The sequence below is a fragment of the Amphiprion ocellaris genome, chromosome 15 (genome assembly GCF_022539595.1).
Source record: "Amphiprion ocellaris isolate individual 3 ecotype Okinawa chromosome 15, ASM2253959v1, whole genome shotgun sequence".
NCBI lineage: Eukaryota > Metazoa > Chordata > Actinopteri > Pomacentridae > Amphiprion > Amphiprion ocellaris.
Window position 1 is genome coordinate 13826571 of NC_072780.1, and position 15631 is coordinate 13842201.

The 15631-nt window shown below is 42.4% G+C and overlaps 1 protein-coding gene across 23 annotated transcripts in view; it reads left to right on the forward strand.

Annotated features, from left to right (window-relative positions):
- Window positions 1–1105: 1105 nt before the first annotated feature.
- The window catches only part of adgrb2 (adhesion G protein-coupled receptor B2), a 226936-nt gene continuing 212410 nt past the window's right edge, over window positions 1106–15631 (forward strand). For 12 of the 23 annotated variants that reach the window (XM_035949382.2, XM_035949387.2, XM_055018232.1 and 9 more), the window contains exon 1: window positions 1107–2010. The gene's annotated coding sequence lies outside the window, so the exon portion shown is untranslated. Of the gene's footprint in view, window positions 2011–15631 lie in introns of all 23 variants that reach the window. The other 11 variants (XR_008604242.1, XM_035949388.2, XM_035949386.2 and 8 more) reach the window with 2 other exon arrangements.

Below are 15631 nucleotides of genomic sequence, written 5' to 3' on the forward strand. Positions count from 1 at the left end.
AATAGAGAAAAATGTAGCTTCACTTTTAAGGCAAATCTCAGAACTCCTAGTACCTGCAGGTTTTGTGGTTAATATGCAGACTCTGAAATGCTGTGATCTGACAGACATATTCCCATGATAGCGTCTATTTTCTCTGTGTCATTTGCGTCCGTGTTCAATGAGCCCACTGGTGAGCAATTTTCAAATCTGACTGCGAAAGCATTACCGTCCACTTTTGTCTTCAGGGATATGCACTTCATTTTCACACAGTGTTCTGCTGTCTTTTACTACATTTGAGCAGGAAAGCAACCAGATGTTGGCTGCTCTTTAATGAAAAAAAAAGAAGTAGAAAAAGCTTTAGTGTTCTTCTTTTTGGCTTAGCTGCAGTAGTCATTCAGTCACATTTATGAGAATCATTGTCTAAGACTGATTTAATAAGTTTAATTGTGCCTAAAAAAAGGGGTGACTCATTCCAGAACTGTAAAGAAGATTGAAAAATGGATGATGGATGAACACATGGATGGTTAGGAATCTATCTCCACCAGGGAAGCTGCTCCTCCTCCAACCCCGAGCCTTTCAGAACAAGCACTTGACTTGACTGATGTCCCACCACTTTTTACTCATTCTTATGCAAATATATGCAAGCAAGAAGCTCCAAAGTCTAATCACATCATCTACTGTATGGAGGATGCTGTTGTATAGGGAATCTGACACCAAAGGCATGGAAGGTATGATAATCGCATGCTTGTCTGAGTTTTAGCTTTGCAGGATTTGGTAATGAGGGCATGGATGGTGCCAGATTTCTGATATGTTTTACAACATTGCTGGCAAAAGGGTTGCGAGAGGTAACAAGTGCATCCTTTAGGTAAGATGAATGGAGTTGAAAATATTTAAAGATGTGTAAAATGCTCTATCAGAAGTAGACTCACCAATCAAACTAAACTGGGGTGGGGGGTATGCAAATATGCAGTGTTGTCCTTTAAAAGAAAGAAGAAGCACTTGCTGTATTTGGATACTGCGCGTGCTGACGTCATAATGGTAGTGGTGGTGGGAGGGGGGATGATGGTGGTGGTGGTGGAGGGGGGTGTTCCGCTGTGAACGCGCCTGACGGATCCCCGGCAGAGGGCAGCGAGGGCGCGCATCTCTGTCCTCCGCTTGTGAAGCGACTGCAGGGGAGCCAGATGCCCGACTGCGAGCCGCTGCCTGTGGATACCCATCACCCAAATGCCAGAGCAGGCGAGAGAACCACAGACATCCCCGTGACAGGGGAGAAAAAAAGAGCAGAGAATAAAAGGGCAGTGAACGGAATTGTTTCTTTTTTGTTTCTTCCTCTTCCTACATTTCCTTTTTCCCCCCCCTTTTTCTCCTCCTCCTCCCTTCCACTCGCTCTCTCTCTCCTTGTGTTTCATCCTCTGCTTCAAATGAAGAGCTTCCTTGGACTTGGAGTACCGGGCATCACTAGAAAAAAATCCCAGTTATCCTATACTCTGCCTCTCCTCCTCCTGCTGCTGCGGCGCTGCTAACTGTGAGCGCGTCCTCCTTCCTTCCTTCCCTCACTGCTTTGGAATATACAGCGTGCCTATATGCGCAAAAACCATGGAGATTATATGACGTGGATTTATCTTTTAAACAAAACTGGCCATCTACAGTAACGACGTCCCTTCTTCTTCTTCTTTTTTCATTTTGCCTCTTTTTTTGTGCGTTCTTCTCTTCTTTCCTTTTAGCTCTGTGGCTACTTTATGATTTCATGTCCTCCGCTTATTTCTCCCTCGTTTCTGTTTTATTTTGACACTTGATTATTATTGTTATTGGTTTTTTTTTTTTTTTTGGTCGCTTTTGGACACGCAGAAAGTGGGATGCCTGGCAGAGAACATTTGTGGCTGAGAAGATTTCCGCGCAGCAGCGAGGGTGAATGAATGATAGTCTCCTTCTCCATCTGAGACGTGCCATGGATGGGAAACTTAATTTGTATCCACGGAACCGATCGGGGAATAGCCGTCGCATCAAATAACTACTGCTGACAGCGATCAGGTAACGCGTTTTACCTTCCAGAACTCTAAAACCAACCAATCAAACAAAAAAGACCTTCGCTTGAGTGTTTCTTTTGCGCCATACTCCAGATTGCTTTGCAGTCTGCCGGCTTTATTTATTTATTTATTTATTTCCTTCCTGCCATGCATGTGCGAGGTTCACTGTGTTGTAATTCCAGATTTTAACGGTCTCAGATTCACGGCACAGGACAGTTATTTTGGGCAGTTTTCAACCAGACTGAGCTGCAGTTTTATCCGTTTGGATGTGTGATCTTGTGAACCAGAAGTAGCGGTCACGGGAGAACAAAAAATCCCCCCAAAATACACCCCGGCAGTTGAATTAAACACCATTAACAGAGCACAGGTGGAGAGCAGAAGCCTCATAGATGCCGGATCCCTCAGTGGGAGACACACACATAGCTGTATGATTGCCTCTAGCCGCTGGCAGACATGTAACTTTGCGCAGTGGCCAAAAGAAACGCACACACCACATCGTGCGCACGTAGCCTGCACAGACACTTTTATTTCCATCTTTCACATTGCTGCTTCGCCTTTTTCCCCGACGCATTCACATGCTTACGTCCCTCCCACCCCCTCAACCACGTACAATGATGATTTTCTCTTGCTTCTTGTGCATTTCTCTCTGTGTGTGACGGGGGTTTCCACGATGCCATTTTGAGTTTGGAATAACATTAATAAGTCAGAGCGTCTCCCGCCCAGCACGGATGCTTCTTTAACAGTGCCCCTAATGGCTGGAAATGGTTCTTGGCAGGACGATGTCTCATCCGTGGCCTGATTCACGTATAGGTTTAGGTTAGAGGTTCTGCTGCCGATGCTCCCTCCACTCTCCAACCCCCCACCCACCCCCCCTGTGCGCACTGTGCGCTTGGTTGAGTGGGTGCTTTCTCCCGTTGAATGTTAAAGAGCCAGGATGTACCAAAGACGCCAGTGAGCGTGCACTGGGGATTGAAAGAGGAGGAGGATGAGAAGGAGGAGGATTCGGGGGGGTCTGCTTGACTAACATCCGTACTGGCATCTCACCACGCAACAGAAAAGCCCTTTTGAAAGCTACCTGATCACGCACCGGGGTCCGATTTATTGTCTGCGGGGGCGATTTTTTGTTTGTAGCGCCTCCGACCCCAGCGTGCGTCTGCCGCAGTGCTGCTTCTTGGTGCCATATCTCCCCCCTCTACACACTTCCCAGCCCAGTCTGTTCCATGTTGTTTTAAGTGAAATGATAAGTATGCGGGCGTTTATCGAGGTTCCTTGCCCCACATCACCACCACCTCTCTCTCGGTAGCGAGCAGGTGGCTCCGGTGACGCTGAACTGGAATGACAACCGGGACGCGACAACGCGAGTGCAAAGGAGGCTTCAAGCATTCTCTCTTTCTCTCTCTCTCTCTCTCTCTCTCTCTCTCTCTCTCTCTCTTTCTCTCTCTCTCTCTCTCTCTTCTACCCATCTGTTGAGCATCATGCAGTATGCGCGCTCTTTCCGCACGCACCCCAAATCAGACTCCATTATTACTGTTATTCTTTTTTATGTTCTCCTCCAAGTAGCCATCTGTGGTATGTTAAACAATTTGCTTCAGTATTCTACTTATACCGCTAAATTCTGCAGCCTGCTGGTTGGAGGCTCCTTCACAGGGGACACTTCATGATTTGTGACTGTCCCCTTGATTCCTTTGGCATCTGGATTAACAGGTCAGCCACTTGTATTACTGACATCCTGCTCAGGGATTTCGGTCGTCAAGTCATGGACTCTTAAGACACAAATCATTCATGACCACAAAACCATATTAAAGGACTATTGACTTTGCATTTGGAGACATTGAAGTCTTGTTTCTACCCAGTGAGCAGAGAGCAGTGAATAACCTCACACTTTTATTTATTCCAACACACCAAATAATCGTGTTTATTTTATTTATCTGTTGTAACTAATGGAGGTGGCTGCCTTTGATTATGGCTGACGAGTTGAATGTGAGAAAACGCACCTTTTTTAAGCACAATGGGCATCAGTTAACCATTCGCATCTATGCCATTTTCAACCAAAACTTCCAATCATTCTTATACTGATCAAGCTGATCTATACTATATTCCCTGTGAGGACAGTGGACAAAACCAATGTTCTGTGTATGAGCTTTGGAGAACTCTGGTTTGGATTGCTGCACTGTTTTTACATGTGGTTTCCAGATGAAGTTCTGAGGGTTTTTTTTGCTCATTCTTGTAACAAAACCGCCTCCTCTCACTTTAGTAAGCTTCCAGTCAGTGCCACAATTTGGCATCTTGTAGTCACTTGTGGAAATGATACCTCTGTTAACCTGCAATGATGTGAAATCACATCCACAGCATCAGAGAATGCTCAGGATGGTCCCAGATTCAGCACCATGGACAGCGGTGGAGGCAAAATTGCATTAAAAAGCAACAGATTTCTCGTTTTAATGGTTTGTTTTGATTGGTTGATTTGATTGAAGGTTCATACAGGACCTTCAGTGAAACCAGTAAACAGCTTGTTCTCTTGGTTATCCAGGGGGAAACAGAGCTTACTGTTTTCGATGCATTTTTCTTAGCACCACATAAAAAAAAAATAAAAAATCCATTCAACCTTATTGAATCGGGGCTGGCAGCAGATTCTCAGATTTAGATACCTTGAAACCAGGTCAAATAAAACCAGAACTATTTGCGCGTGCCAGTAGAGGCAAGTGAGAAAACAGGCTTGGGTAATTAAAGAGAAATGAAACTGTAGTAGTGACACAAGAGGAATAATTAGCGATTGGTTGAGTATCTACTAGACTTTTAAGTGTATACTAACAAAGAGTGTTCAAAGTTCTCATCATGCTGCTATCCCACTTAGAGTCATATCTAGTGTAGTTCATTACTAGTTACAACTAATGTTGCCGTAGTTAAAAAAGGAAACTTCCTGTACTGAATCTGTAACTGAATGTACCAGAACACAAACAACTCTTTAATTCTCCTGGTTTGTTATGACAATTATAGTTCATAGGCATAATTTGCACCATGTAATATCTTTGGCATGCACAGAACATACAGTATTTTGCCACATGATGCTGGTTTTCACATCTCTTTGAGTGCAAAGCTGCTATCTGTTTATCTTTTCCTAGGTTTTGTGAAATGTTGCCCCAGAAGCAGTGCCTCTCGCCTGAGTTTCTGTGTCCTTTGCCAAACAGGCCGTGGCCGTTGCCCACAAAGATCCTTGGAGATTTCTTCAGCTCCTTCAGGAAGAGCCTCCTTATGTGGAGAATCTTCCTGGATTTTCTCATGCTCATCGGTGCCAGGGTCCAAAACGGGACCAAGTGCCTTATTCAGTTGCAGTTAGTCGCTTGCTCATTGTGGCGCTAACCACCGAGTGACATGTTGACTAATTGGCAATTACATACTGGCCCAGGCGAGGTGTAAATGGTTGTAATTTTTGGGTTTCGTGAGGAGAAAAGTGAGACATCTGAGAAAGTAGGAGTTGTTTAAAAAATAGATGCGTGGTAGTAAGTGGTTGTGAAAACTCCTTATTGGCTTGGAGTGAAGTATAAACATGAAGTTAAAAAAACTTAAAAAAAAATCTTTCTAATAGTGAGTCATTCATTTCACATTCTTGGATATTAAGTGTGGAAGGCTGCATTTTAGCTTCGAGGTAATCATACAAGGCAAAAGAAGCAGATTTACGAGAAAAATAAATCTTTGAAGTGGTCAATTTTGTCCAAAGCACACCAGGAAGGTTATACAGAACAGAGAAATGAGACAGCGACTAATGATTGCGCTATCACTTAATGATCATCTGAGCAGCTGCTGGAAATGCAACACAAATGACAGTGTGACACGTATCAGCTGAAGATGTATGAAAACCACCCAGCTCTGTGGCAGTTTTATAAGGCCTGTAAATGTGATACTAATAACATCTTCAATATCCACCCACATGTCATGCACTAATGCTGGCAATGCTAAATCTTTCTCTCCCTTTCACACACACACAATATATATACACCCCAACCTCCCTACCTATCCCTCTCTCCTTATTTCACATTTCACTTTCACTCGAGCAACTCTTATGGGCAAATATTCACACATACATCCACACACACACGCAGCAGGAGAGAGAAACCACGGTATGAAAAGTGATGGCGGCACGTCAAGCTGTGTGTGTGTGCGTGTGTGTGCATGCTGTTTAAATAGTGCATATGGACCAGGGGCCAGGCAACAGCTTGGTCTTGCCTGGATCACTGCACCCTGGCTGGGCCATTGTTCCTCTGACACCCCCACTTAGATACACAAATACACACTTCCACCCCTTTGTTGGCCTTTCCCTAACAAGCTTCCTACTCTCTTCTCCTCCCCCCATCTCTCTTCCTTATGTTCCAACCTCATTCGTGCATGTTATTGTTCCTTATCTGGTTCCCAATAATGGCAAATTTTTAGAATTCCCAAGTCAGCGACCAGATTTTGCTGAGATCGGGATGTTTTTTTTTTTTTTTTTTAAGCTGACGTTGGGTCTTCTTCTGTCAGTGTGGTTGACTGAACCTGTTCAAGTAACGTTCACCGACAACTAGGCTGAAGACTTTTCAACATCACATCTAAAAACTCTGCCGTCAGCTCTCTGCAAATCAGCCATCCACAACCCAGGCCAGTGCTTAGCAAGGGAGAAAGGGCAAATGAGGGAAGAAAAAAGAAGTTAAAATAATCATTGGGTTGATTATTGGGTTCAAGGATAGGTCAGAGAGGAGCGATGGACCAGCATGCTGAAGTGAATCACTGAGAGTGATTTAAAAAAAAATGGAGAGGGAAAAAAGTATCTTTTTTCCCCCTCGTCTCACCATCGTATATAGTGCCCTCCTACTTCCTATCCTCTGCCATGGTCCATTTGGAGTCACAGATGCCTCTGTCACTGGGGAAGCATTCATTTGGCGCAGCCCCGGGTGACTGTGTCAATATTTGGAGTGCCATTTTTGTTTGGGGCGCCTCTATAAGCATGACTGGGCTTGGGTGAGGCTGAAGCTAAAGGAAAATCAACAGGAAACAAAAAGCCCGGCCCTATAGACTCGCTCTGAACAATTAATTAAGCCTTTTGGCAAGAAAAGTGAAAGGATGGGCCTCCTCAGGAATAGATAGGTTGGGGTTGCAGGAGGGGTGAGGGTTGGAGGGGGGGGGGACAGAAAACAAAACAAATTAATTGCCGTGAATTGCTGAGATAATTCACATCTCTGATTAATATTGATTGCACAAAGGATAAGAAACTGCCACAGTACAACCACAGAGAACAGTTAATTCAATGAGGGTTTTTTTGTATTAATAACTCTCTTTGTGTAAAGATGAACAAGGAGACTTTGCTGGGCAATGACTGTGCAATTTGAGATTGTTACTTTTGTGTGCTTGGAGCTGTGTGTGTGTGTGTGTGTGTGCGCACAGTATTCCTGGATGGTGACTGACTGCATCCCAGCAGTGATATTTGCCTTTTATGTAATGTTTTTCATAATGTGTGGCCCTTGGGGATGCGGAAAGAGCAAGAGCTGGCAGATTGTATTGATTCAGAGCATCTAAAGCTGCTGTTTTATAGTGCAGTACAGGAGGGCCCGCGAGGATTCCTTAAGTTAACACGTTTTCATGATTGCTTTTCCTCAGCATCTTACTGGACAAGTCTTACCTTTTCTTTCCCAGCCCACCTCTACTCCTTCTTTTATGACTCTTGTGTCTCTCCTTTCCTTTCCATAACATTAGCATGCACACACTTGAAAACACTTTCTTCTTGCTTACTCTCATTATGGAGGGGATGGACGAATTCACAGCTTCCACAAAAATACACACCCACAGTAGCTACTCTTTGCAGCTCATGCACAAGCAGGCAGCTAGTTCCGCTGCTTAACTCAGTGTTCGGTGGGTACAGACTCATCTGCCTTAGCACATTGGCCTCATCATCAGGAGAGTGCCCTGCTCTTACACCCATCGGCCCCTATTACGGCTCCTTATAGAGGAGGGCGATTCGTGTTCGCAGGCCAACAAGTGGAATGCTGTGCTCTGGCGAAGCAGATGGAGGGAGTCCAGACTCCTTCATGGTGTGTTCTAATGGGATCTGATGCGTGCCTGTGCATCCATTCTTGCATGTACGAACTCGGTAAATACCTCTCCTGCACCAAAGAGCTGGAAACAATGAAATAATGCAGGGTTTTATTTTAGAAAATAGGTGGAAACAAGTTGATATATAATACAGTTGTGGAATTCAAAGAAAGATATTGTGACAGTGATGCTACCATTCATTTATTAGGTCAAAGTGTGCATTTGTACTGCACTAATTGTTAATTTGCAAGTAATGTATTAACCTTGGAATATTCCTGAATGTCTTCTACCTCTTTGAGTAACAGTCATTTAAAATGCTGTCTTGCATAATCATATTTATCTCAACTCTCTCAACCCCCAAACATGCCCACAGGATACAGTAGAAAGACATGTTAGCTATTTAAAAAATGGCAAAAATTACACAATTTTTTCAAGCCCAGAAACTGCAAAAATTAAAAAAAAAACATTTATTGGATTTTCAGCTTTCAGTGGTCCTTGACCCACTCATCTGTGATGTGCTGTACTATCTGCAAATCGATCCATATCTAAGCTTAGAATCTTGATATTTCAGCAAAAGCACTTTATTCTACATGCCTCTGTTAAAATGTAGCCAAAATGAACTATCTGCAGCGAGTAGATTCTGTCATAAACTGTAAATTGTGACGTCCACTGCGCAACTGTGAAGCTGTGACTAATTCAGCTGTGACCAACAGTCATGTGACAAAAATTCAGGGTCTTTGTGACAGAACTGGCAGAATCTCACACAGTGTTTGCACAGAAAAATTGGGAGAGAAGTATGGAAACAAATATCAAAAATATTAATAGTAAAATTATTGTAGCATTTAGATGGTTACTTGTACATGCTGATTCTGTTCTATTTATTTATTGTGTTTGTTTTGGTTTTATCAAAGAAATTTAAACCTTTTCCCTCTAGATTTATGGCAATATAAGTGTGTCATACTGCACATAGGACATTTCTGATTTCTCTCTACATCTAGCCACTCTTTCTATTGAAGTGCAGGACTTTATATTGCAGTGAACAATGAGCCCACTCTGAGTAAAAATGGAGCCAAAATGCCCAGAAACTGCTTCAAGTTCATAGAGTTAACCAAGAGAGAAAAAACTAACACATAAAGGCCTTCCATTCCTGACATCTTCACACTTATCATTGATAAAAGAGAGAGAAAACATTTATGACAAAGTAAAAGGTGAAAAAAATTATCTTGAATCAGGGCATCTCATTCCCCTCAGGCCGCTGTTGTAAATAAAATGTGTTCTTGGAATGTGCGCAGCTTGCCTGTTTGAATAAAGGTTGCGAGAAAAAAAAAAACTATGACAGGCATTCAGGGGTAACATGCTGTGATTTCATGTGCTGCCAGTTTTCATGTTTCATTAGTTCTGTGTGAGGTTGTGCGGTATGTGTGCGTTCAGCGATGCGTGTGCGATCATCCACGCTGAGTTGTGTAGGTGTGTCTGTGCGCGCGTGTCGGTGCGTGGAGAACCACCCCAGGTCCAGTGGCTTGTCAAAGCTGCAGTTTGTGTGTTTTTCAGGAAGCAAAGTGGACAGGTGGAATTCCAGGCCAGAGGCATGCTGGGTAGACTCACGGTGTGACAGGTGTGCACATTGACAGTGCAGAGTTGCCATGGAGATGATTACTCCGACCTCAGTGGTACATACCTGTTCTCATCGTTTGTGTGCGTGTTGCAGTCTTGACGTGGAGGCTAATGGAGATTGATAGTGCGCCTGAAGTTTCCTTGTGTCAGTTCATGTACTGCAAAGGCAACATGCATCCTTCAATGTCTAAATCATGATTTCCTTTGAATGATTCCCTGTTGCATGAAAATGCGGCTCTTTGCAGTGCTTGGAAGTCTGCATATATTAATGAGGTAATTCTTTATACTGTTAAACAGGAAGAAGAAAAAATAAAATGCTGCAAGGAATGGCATCCTGTGAAAAATATTTACCAGTTTCATATGACACTCCAAATAGTCAAAATTGATGCAGTAGAATGAGAAATAATGTCTTTTTTTCATCCCATGCATTATTCTCTCTTTTCTAAACCTGATGCCTACATTACTCACACTGCAACCTAAGCCAATTATATTGATTTTAACATCTTTCTTTGGAGCTACACTTGGCCTGTTCTATTCTTAATCTAAAATTTATTTACTATCATTGTTGGATATAGGAGATTAATAGTTAACACTTGTGAATCAGACTACATTAAGGAAAAAGTCACAGATTTGACTAAAATGCTGGGTTTTTCAGATCTATTTCCTCCCTGACTCAGGTATTTGTGACTCTCAGCTTCTTTCCAACTTAAATTGTTGAATGTGAGATTTGGCAGCTTGGCAGCGTGTTATTGCAAAGGTGTTAACTAATAGCATATTTGATTGTTATACATAGAAAAACCTGCATATTTTGTGCCTAGAACACTTAGCAGTGCTATTCTGCCTCTGAGTCTATGCGCAAATCGATCTCTATTGCTGGAATTAGTGGACTCCAACCACGTCTACAGCCAGTATCTAAACTTTTATAGCCCAACAGATTTAGTACAGCTAGTTGGAACGGTGCGCACAGCCTGGGAGGCCTGCTTCTGAGGTAACGTTGGGGCCAAAATAACGCACAAAATATATGGGATCGCTTATGCCAACTTCCATCTGCTTCACCAGAACTCCAATTTTCGACCCATATAGGAGCCTGGACCTCGCCGGTTATGTAAGTGGCGCAGAGTGGCAGCGAGGGGCTGTGATTTTGTGTGGAGTAGCTTGTTTGAAAGTCACTGTGTTGGTTGCTCCATCTCGTTCCTTCTAAGCGCGTTTGATTGTGCTTGTGATATGGAGTCTGTGTCTTTTGGTCACTAACATCAAGGGTATGCTTCCTTAAATGGCAGTACAGATGTGTGCTTTAAGAAAACAAAGAAAAATGTGTTTGCGGTGAATGTTTATGACAGTTCAGACTGACTGATTCCAGACTTTACAAGGAGCTCCAGTTGTTTCTCTTATTTCCCTTCAGACTGTCTTCTTTTTGTTGTTGTCTCTGTACATTCATCACACTGAGTTTGACATGTCTTTGTCTCAGATTTTTACTAAGTACAAAAAATCTGGATTTTTATCTCTTATGTTTGCATGTTTGTTGACTTTGTATGCTTTTGTGTCACCTTTAAGTTTCTCCTTGGGTTGTATAATGCAGCTGAAGGGCAGCATTTAGCATACTTGGCTTGGTGTAGAATGCTGATTTTCTATTTTTCTCAAACCACAATACAAAAAAAGTAATACTTTACCCTTCAATTAGAGCATCCCCTTGTGGTCAGCGGCACTACTGTTTATAAGGTTCCACTTTCCAGTGTTTACAATTTACCATCTCAGGGGAAACTGCGAAAAAAGTATGGGTAGAAGAAAACAATAAGCCTTAAAACAACAAACAACCTCTGCGAAACAAATTGACTTCAGCCTTGCAGCTTTAAAAATGAATTAGTGCACTTAATAACACCACTCGGATTTTCATGGAGCACCACGGAGAAATGCAGGTCTCGTGGAGCCAGACTGTCGCCCCTTCACAGATGCATGGTGTAATTTACTGTCTCCCCACTAAACGTCGTGACCAGAGGCTGTGTCATCATCTGGCCCTCCTGCTACCTTCACAGCAATTAGACAGGTAGATGAAATGAGAGTGTTTCAGAGGCCGGCAATGTAATTAAACTTAGAGCGAGAGGCCAGTGTGCTCCTATGAAACAATACCCCTCCCGCCCACACACTGAGTACACGCATTGTCACAAAGGCCCACATGTGCCGCCTTCATCAGTGTGCTTCATCTGTACTGTCCAGATGATGAGTGTACACTGGGGTGGCAGGAAAAAGTGCCTTCCAACATACAGGTAAGTGTGGGAAATCGTGTATAAAGACCGTCAAAGACGAGCATGAATGATCTTGATCAGAGAGACAAATCCAAAACAGCACATTTAAAGACACTATAAAGTTGAATATGAAGCCAACACTAACAAAAAAACTGAGCAACCTGTGAAGGTGTGATGCTGGTTCTGCAAACATGCAATTGAATTTTCTCAATAGGTTCACGTGTAGCATTCAGAAACCTTCTGAATCTGGTTCAATGGAGACCTTTTGACTCTGTGACTCCTAGAGGTCAAGTTGGCAGATGCAGGATAGATGGCAATCATCTATTCCTTGGAAATTAGCTGCAGATGCTTCATCCACTCAGTGCATCGTGAAGACTCTTGGAGTATTGGCTAACTGGCTCCAGGCTCAAGAAGGCCCTTAAAGATGCAGCAGAAGAGGCAGAGTCAGGGACCCTCTGGCTTTGGCTGAGAAGGAACGACAAGGAATGGAGAAAACATAGACAGTCCTGCAGATGGCACATCTATTAAACTTTGACCCAGTCGTTCGATGAATGCTTAATAGGTAAACACTGAATATTAACAGCAGATTTAATAGCTTTGATTTGTCATTGTCTACATTATGAATTGCAGTGGAATATCCAATTACAACTGAAAATACTGGTCGCATGAATGATGAACATAATTACAATGTTGATTGAATATGTGACTAAAGGATGCATCTATTTTCAAAGAATTTTCCACATGTAGTACATGCTGTACATCAGACAGATAAACAAACCCATGACAACATCGTCATGCGGTTTATCGACGCTAAAAATGCCAGAACCAATACTTGGAGCTGTGATTTGCTCCGTCATATCTGTTCTGTGTTGAAACGAGTCATGTGGTTTATGGACATTAAGCGCCCCAAAAACGATCGCTGGAGCTGTGATTTGTTTCATCATATCTGGTCTGTGCTGGAACCACTCCCACGAGTGTGCTCTGCTGACATGGAGGTGGTTTGATTAGGACTAAATGGGAGGCTGGAAAAGACCACGTTGGGTCGTTTGTTGGCCGAGTGGAAAGCTAAGACATACTGCTTGACCAAATGTTTGTGCTCACTGGAAACTAACCTGACCATACAGTACAATGTGAGCAGTAAATCAGTCAGGGGTTCGCTGGTGAAATTGTAATGACTTGCCTCGGGCTCTTGCAGAAACCTCATGCATCCAAAGATGTATTTTTTTTCTTTTTCTAGAATGCAGAAAAGCAGAGAGTGATTGTCGTATCCTGATCTATTTTAGTGCATTATCTGCAGCGCAGCTTCGATTCAGGATTATAAAATATCTTCTTATATAGCAGATGGCGCAATTAGAGTTAAAAGGTTCCATGTGTGTGGAGGATTGGAGTACTGTTTTATCCATGTAGCATATATAATGCGCATGGCAATTAGGGAGAGACAAACTTCCCTGTTGATTAAATGGAAATTTAAATTTTGACCAATTGAATAAATACACGGCATTATGTGTTTGGCCTCAATTAACCGTCCAAAACCTTTGTCTTCAACAGCAGAAGCATATCTCACACTGTCATTTCTGTGATAAGCTGTGTTATCTTTTCAGATGAGGGAGGATCACAGCATCTGCCGGTAAACAAGGCCATGTTAATTTGCAAAATGAGGCTCATGTTATAAGTATGGACACTGGCAACCTTTTTCCTTTCTTTAGGGTTCAAATCCATATACATGTGCTCTGTTGACTGGTTATATGTCAGTTTAGTCTGACACTACTTACATATGAACTTGCTTCATTCCCTGGATAAATATACTGCTAAGTCACGCTAGTTTTTCGAGATATCCGCTTCCACCATGCTAGTTTCCAACATTTGTACAAAGAGTTGGGCTGCCTTCTAGTGCCGGGAGGCTGTGCAACATTGTAGATGCAGGTAATGGTGTTGCTAATTCATAAAATATGAATAATTAGTGTATCTGTCTTGTATTTCTGGTGCCAGCTGCAGAAGGTTGCAATATTGAATCATTTAGTCAACTAATCCTGCATGTCCCCAATGGTGATGGTTCTCTTCTGAAGCAACTATATTCATCATGTTGTTTTGGAGGGTTTTCTTTATTGCTAGTGCGCCATCCTCATGTGCTATCCATGATGCAAATGCTGCACTTCTTTTTAGGATAATTTCAGCAGACACATTTATCTCCATCTCTACTACGGATGCACTTTTTGTGTACGTACTGTGCCACAAATGGACAAATGTGCATTTGCATTTGAATTTGCATTTGTTTTTTTACATCACATCCTCTCACGAACATTAACCAAATGAATAAAAGAATAAAATATCTACTGTGGGGCTTTACTCGGCAGGAACATCACTGCATGCATGTTCTCAGCAGCTGTTCTATTTGTTTTTTTTTTTTTTGTTGAGTTAACTCTTTTCTCTCCAGCCTTGCACTCTGTCCATAGACACACACACACATGCTCTCCACTCAGCTGTGACAGCTGCACTCATATTACACACACATGGCAGCACACTGTGACACATGAAACATATTACAATCACACTTCAACAAATGCCATTATCCAAGAATATTTCCTGTGCTACACTGTATTGCAAAAGGGCTTCATGTTGCTATGTCCTTATCTTGGTGGTTGGGGCTCAAAGAGGCATTTAGTGTAACCCTCTGGGGTTAGCAGTAAAGCTTTTGTGCGCAATGTATTGAGGGAAGTCTTAAGATGTTTAAACTGCAGTCTTTTTTTGAAGGAACAAAATGGAAATGTAAAAGCAAAAAGAGTGATGTGGATCCATCCATACATCTTGAAACGTGCTTGGTATTCTGATATTAAATGTATTATCCAGCCTAAACTTGGCACTAAGATGTTTTTACCTTTTTTTGTGTACACGGATACAGCTGACTTACCAGCATGATCTCTAAGATAATCTCTACTCAAATATATACAAAGCTTTTTAGTACACTTGTTGGTGGTCAGTACACATGAACACTGAAATCAGCTATTAATACCTTAGGACTTTCTCCATATGTGCTCTAGTGAAGAAGAAAATCCCTGGTGATGCTTAGATAGGTTTTATTGCTTGCGGCCTGACAGCGTTTTAATTCCCCTCGCGGTTCCAGTATCATAGCAGTCCAATATCCTTTCACTACACCATCAGCACCTTTCTCCCGGACCCAATTTAGCCGGTGATCCTAAAACTAGCACACCAGAAACCCGGGAGATTTGGAACAGTTCCCTTCATGGAATAGGACCCTTGTACCTTTAAGGAATAGACCGCCTCAGAATGTAATTAGATGCTGCCAATCTTCTTGCAATCACTTGGGAACTCGGGGCTAGTGGGTCTCTTAATGGAGATGGTTTCTCAGCATGGTCATATCCTTTGGAAGTAGAGCAGAACTTTTGCTTTTGAACCAGCTTGTTCAACATCAAAGTATCTCGTTAAAATGCCCGTTGTTTCCAATGTCCCCATTGGATCTGATCTCATTTACTAAATGATGCTTTGTTAAACTTGCATGTCCTGTAAAACTAATTTACAACATTCACAACACAGCTAGGCTTTCTATAATTACAAAAGCAGAGTAATCTGTGTTCTTCCTCAATAAAAGTGTTCATCTTTTGGCAACATTTAGAATAGAGGGTCATTAAATATCTCACCTGTCTGGCACAAAATACCTATTTTACATTTGTACATATCGCAAAGCATGGA